The sequence below is a fragment of the Monodelphis domestica genome, chromosome 1, assembly GCF_027887165.1.
Source record: "Monodelphis domestica isolate mMonDom1 chromosome 1, mMonDom1.pri, whole genome shotgun sequence".
Classification (NCBI taxonomy): domain Eukaryota; kingdom Metazoa; phylum Chordata; class Mammalia; order Didelphimorphia; family Didelphidae; genus Monodelphis; species Monodelphis domestica.
Window position 1 is genome coordinate 176,167,157 of NC_077227.1, and position 8,802 is coordinate 176,175,958.

At 38.3% G+C, this 8,802-nt stretch overlaps 1 gene segment (V, D, J or C); it reads left to right on the top strand.

The window, feature by feature from the left end:
• TRAV18.2 (T cell receptor alpha variable 18.2) overlaps positions 1 to 8,802 on the top strand; it is a 311,022-nt gene that overhangs the window by 162,820 nt on the left and 139,400 nt on the right.

The following is an 8,802-nucleotide window of genomic DNA, read 5'->3' on the forward strand; positions in this document are numbered from 1 at the left end:
AGGGTTCTTCCAACCACTGGGATTCTATGATCCTAAGAATAGGGTCATTTGGAATATAGAATCATTTAAAATGCAAAGGACCACACAAATTGGACTTTGAATTAACCAAGTTTTGCCAATATTCTTTTTTAATTTAAAAACAGTTCACCAGTTAGGTAAGATGGCAATTTCCCAAAATACTATAATTTTTTAGATATTCCAATAGTCAAGCATTAATTAGCCATTAATGCATCCATTCATAAAACAATATTAATTGCATTAATGTGATACTGCAATCCCAGATCCTTTATCTTCTCCTCTGGAAGCCTCTCTCCCAATGCTTTCATGCATTCTCTAGAGCAATTTCTAAGCTCTCATTTAGAGCATATTTTTAAAAAAACTTGCATATCAAAGACTTCTTAAGCTTATTCTTGTGAGGAGTGAGGGCTCATCATAAGAAAACCATTTCAGAGAATTACAATCTCAATTCTGGAGTAACATACACTCACACACACACACACACTCACACACACACACACACACACACACACACACACACACACACACATCACTTGGTTTCAATTTATACAATGGGCAAATCACTGGCCTAAGAGCCATATACTTAGTTTTTAGCCTAAGTCTTTTAACTGTTAGGGATATGAATGCAAGCAAGTGACTTAACCTCTATGAGCCTGGGCTTCCTCATCTATAAAATGGACATAATAATTATGTCATCTCTGTTGCAGCCAACCAGCAAAATTGAGTAACAGTTCTAGTTAGACTGAACTATCTCTTCTCTCTAACACTTTTTGTCTCTTTTTATTAATAAATGCTTATAAATCTGAAAAAAAATTATTATGCTCTCTATGTTACAGCACTATAATCCTGTAACATAGTTTAAAGTCCTAAATTTGGAGGCAGAAACCTGGGTTCAAATTCTAGCTCTGCTACTTAGTATTTGTGTAAACAAGTCATACAACTTCTTAGGACCTCATTTTCCTCTTGAATAAAATATCAGGTTTGATCTAGATGACCTTCAAAGTCGCTTCCTATAATTCTATGGCTCTCTAAGTCTTCTTCCAACTCTAAATGGATAACCTTATGTAACAAGAATAAGAATAAATGTCTTCTAAAAGTCTTTTCCACAAAAAAAAAATCTATTTTTCTATAATCATAAGTACTTATAAAGTGATTGTTAAGAGAACAATAGGGCAAAATAGATTTGATACTTTTCCTCAATCTCAGGGAGTTGAACTCAATCACTTTCTTTTTTTCTGCTTTAAATTTTCATCAAACACATTTGTATAACATAGGATTTGGACCATATTGGAAAGAAGGCAAACTCCGTCCACCACCAAACTTTTAATCAGGAAAAATACTGTGGAGGACTTAAATGGTGAGCATAACAAAAAAAAATCAAAAGAGAATTAAGAGAGTCAGAAATCTCAGCTTGTAGGGCCAGCTAGTAACACACTTCATAGAGTGCCAGGCCTGGAGTCAGAAGGACCTGGGTTCAAATCTGACCTCAGATACTTCCTAGCTGTGTGACCCTGGGCAAGTCACTTAACTTCAGTTGCCTAGCTCTTACCATTCTTTTGCCTTTGAATCAACAAGATTCTGAGACAGAAGGTAAGGGTTAAAAAAAAAAACTCAACTTGTGTTTCTTGACTGTTCTAAGACTCCTCATGATAGTAAAGGCCTTCCAAAGGTCTTATAGTCCTATCCTCCACTCCGAGGAAGAAGCATATATCAACCTTCCCAGAGAGGTAGGATTTATTCTTGATTATTAAAGACTTCCAAAGAGAATTCTTCAATAGTATTACTCAACAACCTCTTTTAGTACCTAGAATGCCTCATTATAGGAGACAGTGTGGCTTCTAAGTCCAACTCTTTCACTCACAAACTGGATGACCTTGGTCAAGTCAATTCATCTCCCTGAGCCTGTTTCCTCATCTGTAAAATAAGGAGGTTGAGCTGGGTGATCTCTAAAGTTGTTTCTGGCTCTATCAATCTACATGTTCTACTTTTACTCAATTTAAATTCCTCCTACTGCAATTTAAGACCATCTCCTCTTCCTTGCACCTTATTGCAACATATATTACATAATATTCTCTTATTATACTTCAAATCTACCATCAATCTTCCCTTCCAACCTTCAAATCTAACTAAGTCCAACCCCAACTCCTTTAACTATTCTGCACAGGTCCTATCTCCATAAGGATAGGTGGCTGACAGAATATGAAATTTGATTCTCCCAGATCTTTGGATTGAATTTGAATGAGAAATAGGTAGACCTCCCCAAAGACAGAGGAGGTGACGTGTCAGTACAGGTAGAACTAAAAAGGAGGTAAAGAGACAAGCAGGTCACTGTGGAAGGTAAGAGAGTCATCTGCCTGGAAACTCATGCCAGGGTAACCATGCTGACAAGAGGAAAGAGGTTTTTGTATTAGGGATACAGGTTGTGGGTCTTCCATTGATCTTTGGGAAAGGAACCCATCTGGAGATTGAACCAAGTAAGTAGTTGTGGTCTTGTGGAAGCATTTGAAACTTAGTTTGGTTCTTATTAAATATGTTTCAGAATAACTTTGGGGGAAATTAAAAAACCGCCCTTCCCCAACCCACCAAATGGGTCAGATAAAACCAACAAGGACAGAATCTCCTGCACTATCTAATATGGATTATGTACTGACAATTTACCTTTCTTCCCCTGAGTGGTCTCTATTCAGCTCCCTCTCCCATATATTTAATTTTGGTTAAGCAGCTCACTAGGTTGCAGGTGAGCAGTAATGTCTTTATCATAATCATCATCATCATCACATTTCTATAGCTCTTTAAGTTTTGCAAAGTATTTTTACTTTATAAATATTGTCTCACTTAATTCTGACAGCAACCCTGAGAGGTGGGTGCTACAATTATCCCCATTTTACAGATAAGAAATTGAGGCAGCAGAGATTAAGTGATTTGCCAAGGGTCATAGAGCTCTCCCACTAAGTATCTGGGGCAGGATTTGATTCAGATCTTCTTGATTCCAGGTCTAGCACTCTGTCCATTCCACCTAGCCACCTCAGCTACCAATAATATATTAGGAAAATGTTCTGTACATAAAGTTGGGGAGACCTGGGTTCAAATCCTACCTTTGTTATTTACTAGTTGTATGACTATGGGCCAGTCACTTAACTTCAATAAACCTCAAACTCCTCATCTCTAAAATGAGAGAGTTGGGCTAGCTGGCCCTTCCAGCTCTAAATCTCTGATTGTATGATTCTTATTACCAAATTGACAGTATAATACAGTGGTAATGAGGTGGCATAATGTAGAACAGAGGAGTCAAACACCTGCCCTACAAGCTACATCGCAGCCACTTAGTGCAGCAAGAAACTAGATTAAAACATAATTGGAAGGGACAACTAGGTGACTCAGTGGATAGAGACTCAGGTCTGGAGTCAGGAGGTTCTGGGTTCAAATTTGACATCAGATACTTCCTAGCTGTGTGACCTTTGACAAGTAACTCCAGTTCCCTACCTCTTACCATTCATTTTCCTTAGAACCAAGTATCAAATCTAAGGCAGAAAGTAAGGCTTTAAAATATATATAATTGGGAAATATTCAATAAAACAAATAAAAATACAATAGAACATAGACCATGTTAATATATGGGTTTCAAAGTCAATTTGCAGCCCCCAGGGATCCTTGTGGACTGTTAAGTGGGCTCCTTTCTATTTGAATGTGACACCATTAATGTAGAGGAGCCCTAGGCTGGGAATCAAGAGATCTGGATTCTATTTCCAATTGTTACCCTAACTAGCCTTGAGACTTTGGTCAAATGACCAAATCACAGAATATTTGTAAATAGGCCTCTCCTGAGACTGAGGAGTTAAGAAGTCCAGAGAGGTCTAAAATGTTGGGGGGTGGGGAGGGAGCAGCTGGGTAGCTGGGTAGCTCAGTGGATTGAGAGCTAGGCCTAGAGACATGAGGTCCTAGGTTCAAATCTGGCCTCAGACGCTTCCCAGCTGTGTGACCCTGGGCAAGTCACTTGACCCCCATTGCCTAGCCCTTACCACTCTTGTGCCTTGGAGCCAGTACTCAGTATTGACTCCAAGACAGAAAGTAAGGGTTTAAAAATAAAATAAAATAAAATGTTAGGAAAAAGGAACTGAGGGTGAGAGAGTCTCTCTGTTTGAATGTTGATGTAAATCAGCTAAGCTGATAAGAGAGAGAGAGAATAGTCAGTGTTGCATATGTAACACTATGCTTGAGAAAGGAACCGCCTGGAAGTCTACCAGGTAAGTAACTGTGACTCTTTCCAACACTGAAAATTGGCTTTGCTTCCCACAGGTACATTTCTTGAGGTCCTTTTGAGGGACTGAAAGATTTCCCCCATAACACCCATATGTTTATTCTATCCTATCTTGAATATTCTCTATTTCTCTCCATCTCCCTGTCTAAGTTTGGAGGTCCAACCCCATTGCCAGCGAATGTGCAAATGAATGCAATGATATATAGAAGAAAGAGCCTGAGCTAGGAGACAAAAGGACTGAGTTCTAATCCTAACTCTGCCACTAACCTTAAGCAAGTGATTTCTCATCTGTAAAAACCAATCATATGCTAAAATTTTCTCTGATTCTGTTGTTTTTTCAGCTAACAAAATTCCATCTGGCTACCATTAAAGCCCCTTCCTCTTGGTCTCTCCTCTGGAAGATAATAAGAGCTCAGATTTGGGCTTTCCTCCCAACTATCCTATAAAGTAGAGGGTAGGAATATCATTCTCCCATTTTATAGATGAGGAATCTGAAGCTCAGAGTGACTAAGGGATTTGTCCAGAGTCACATAACTAATGTGATGGAACAAGACTCCAACTCAGATTTTCCAACTCCAAGAACAGTACTTTCCACAATATCATCTTTGCTCTCATATGTTGTACATGTAGGCATCATCCATATTGGCAATGGGAATTCTCTTCTATATATTATAAAATCTCTGGATTCACCTAAATGCTGTCATTATCCTTCCTTTCCCAGTTTCTCTTTTCTAAACCTAACTCAACCAAACTCCTTTTAAACATGATTGAAGGCAGAAATGTTTGGGGGGCGGGGGCTGAGGGTAACGATGAACAAGCCCAGCTGCTTCAGTCCAGATGCTAGAATATCTATGATGGGGAAAAAGAGGTTTTTGTGTTGGGATCACAGGCAGTGTTAATCCACTGATCTTTGGGAAAGGAACCCACCTGGAGGTCTTGCCGGGTAAGTGGAGCCAAGTTGGGTTTGTTTCCCTTAAATGCATTTCTCCCAGTTCATTCTCCCTGCAATATTCTCTCATGATTATCTGTTTACCTTGATTATTCTCTTTTCTCTTCCTTCTCCCTGTCTGTCAAACTTTGGGGATTTAATCCAGACAGCAGAAATCATAGATATACTAAAGTATCTATAATGAGACAGTGCTTTAGAGTGGAAAGGGGAAGGAGGAGATGTGGGTTCCACTGCCAATTCTACCACTAATTAGCTATAGCACATAGGAATATGACATTCCATCTCTACATCTCAGATTCCTCATATGTAAAATATGAAGCATGCTAAGGTTCTATCCAATTTCCTAAGTTCTTTTAACTAACAACTCCCTTCTGCAGCAATTTAAGCCCACTTCCTCCTGCCATATCTTTTGAAAGATATAAGTTAATTAATCATTTACTTATTGTTTGCTATGTACAAACCAATGGGCTAAGTACTGGGTATCGAAATAGAAAAGTAATAACATTATTTAATAGAAAACTAAGAACTCATATCCATCTAAGGGCTATCTTTATAATAGTCCTGTGAGGTAGTTGACAAATATCATTATCCCCATTTTACATAAATAAATAATAATAATGAATAAATTTACATAAATTGAACAGAAGAGAAATTAAGTGATTTGTCCAGAGCCACACAGATAATTAGTATTAGAATTTGGCTTCAAACTTCATTTATCTGACTCTAAGATTGGTAGGTACTCTTCTGCTCTTCCATAGCCTCTCTCATTTGCTAAATATGTGAATACCATTGATAGAAAGAGCTCCCTGTTATATAATAAAAGAGAGAGAGAGAGAGAGAGAGAGAGAGAGAGAGAGAGAGAGAGAGAGAGAGAGAGAGAGAGAGAGAGAGAGCACAAAGTTTAGAGGCAAGAAAATGTATATTCAGATCCTTCCTCTAGCACTTACTACCTATATGACTATGGGCATGTTACATAACACTTTGAGCTTTAATTTCCTCATCTGTAAAATGGAATAAATAATGATTAGAGTACCACTTCTCAGAGTTCTGAGTCTCAAATATGACCATATAAAGCTTTTTAGAAAATTTAATGTGTTTGGGGAAAACTAAGTGGCCCAGTGAGTAAAGAGCCAAGCCTAGAGATGGGAGGTCCTGGGTTTGAATCTGGTCTCAGATATTTCCCAGCTTTGTGACCCTGGGCAAATTTTTTAACCCCAATTGCCTAGCCTTTATAGCTCTTCTGCCTTAGAACCAATACTTAGTATTGATACTCTAAAGAAAATAAAATACTTGATATTGATTCTAAGATGGAAGGCAAGTGGTTTTTTTTTTTTAATTTAATGTGCTATATATTAAAGAAGCAGTAATGGAGACAACCTTAGCCAGAAAGAACTTCATGTTGGCATCTCATAGATATTAACAGTATAATACTGGTCAATCTCCCCACTCCAGTCCATCCTTCACTCAGCTATCAAATGGATCTAACAAACAAATCTGACCGTGTCACCTCCCCCAATTCAATAAACTCCACTGGCTCCCTAACACTCTCAGAATTAAACATAAAATCCTCGTTTTGCCTTTTAAAACCCTTTAAGGCTTGGTCCCTTTCTGCCTTTCCAGGCTTCATTCACCTTAGTCCCCTCCACATACTCTATAATATAGTTTTCCTCCCATTGTTGCCTCTGGGCATTTTCACTGGCTGTTCACCATGCCTGGAATGTTCTCCCTCCTGGTCTCCATCTCCTGGCTTCCCTGGCTTTTCTTTTCTTCAAGCTAAAATCAAACCTTCTACAAGAAGCCTTTCCAAATTCTGCTTTATGCTATTGTCATTGTATTAATGTTCTGCTTATTATATATATATATATCCTTATTTTGTTTTATTTTTATAGCCCTTATCTTCTGCCTCAGAATTAATACCAGGTATTGGTTCCAAGACAGAAGAGCAGTAAAGGCTAGGGCAATTGAGGTTAAGTGACTTGCCCAAAGTTACACAACTAAGGGAGTATCTAAAGCCAGATTTAAACCCAGAACCTCCCCTCTCTAGGCCTGGGTCTACCTAGCTGCCCCTCCTGTACACATCTTCACTGACATACTTGTTTTCTTACTGGGATTGAAAGCAAAGACTATCATTTGCTTTTCTTTGTATTCCAAACACTTGGCACAATGTCTGACACATAGTAGGTGTTTAACATATGACTGTTGACTTGCCATTAACTTAGTGGCCCAGACTCTATGACTGTAAATTGCAGAGTATTTGGCAATCTGTATTGATAAAGGGAATTTCCTCATCAGAAGAATCAATGAAGTAGATTAGAATGGAATATATACATTATTATTATTATCAAAATTATTATTATTACAATTAACCTTTCTACACGGGTTCTATTCCATTAGCATTAGAACCAGCTGAAAAATATGAATAATGATCCTTTTAGATTATATTTGAAAGCAAAATGGGTTTTCATTTTTCTAATGCTGGGTAGTCAAGAGTTCAAATCAGACAGGACTAAAAAGCTAGAACTAAGGAAATGAGAATCCATCTACCAGGTTGTTAATGCCAAAAGTAGCTATGCTAACAAGAAAAGAAGAATTTTCTTCTTGGGACTATAGACAATGCAGCATACTTAACCAATCCACAGATCTTTGGGAAAGGAATCCGACTGGAGGTCACTCCAAGTAAGTGACTGTGACTCAATGTTCCTTCTGAGACTAAAAATTAACTTTATTTCTCCTAGGCATGTTTCTCAAGTTAATTTGGGGGTACTGAAGGATTTTCCCTATTATCCCACCATGATCATCCATCTTATCCTGAATGTTCTTGACTTCTCTTCATCTCTCTTTCTAACAAATCTTGGGGGTTCAAAGCAGTGAGCAGCAAATACATGGAATTTTAATGTACCTAAAAAACGTATTACTATATTGTGGAAAGAGCATTGGGCAGGGAGGCAAGAGGTCTGGATTCAGTCCTTCACTATCCCATTTGGCAATGGCCAGTTGGAAATTTTCTAGCAGAATCAAAAAAATTCTACTCTAGTGTAATATGACTCTGTGACCTTAAAAATATCACTTCAACTACACAGGATTATTTCCTCATTTTTAAAATAGGGAGATTGGTTCAGATAACTTAAAGTATCCCCTCCAGCTCTAACAGGCAATGAGAGAAAATGAGAGTTTAAGGTCAGAGGCCAGGAGGAAAATGAGGGTTACCCAAGGATGGTCCTTTTTTTCAAGATGGGGCAAAAGAAGTAAACAGAAGAGGAGCTACCAAGAAACCCAGGGGATTTTATAAAAATGTCAGCACCCAGATGATAACAGACTTCAAACAAGATACCAACATGTGTGCTTAGATCTCAGAAAGGCCCACAAATCTATGGGTCTCCAGTCAAGCTTTCTGCCCTCCCCTTTTTGGGTTATACGACCAGATTGATGGAGGACAGAGATGCAGTAAGGGTGTTTTTGTGTGGCTGATTTCAACAGTGCCTACTCTGCACAGCTCCTCTTTGGAACAGGGACTCGGCTTACTGTAGAACCAAGTAAGTATAACACTTTTCCATTATTCCAGTATTAAAGACTAGAC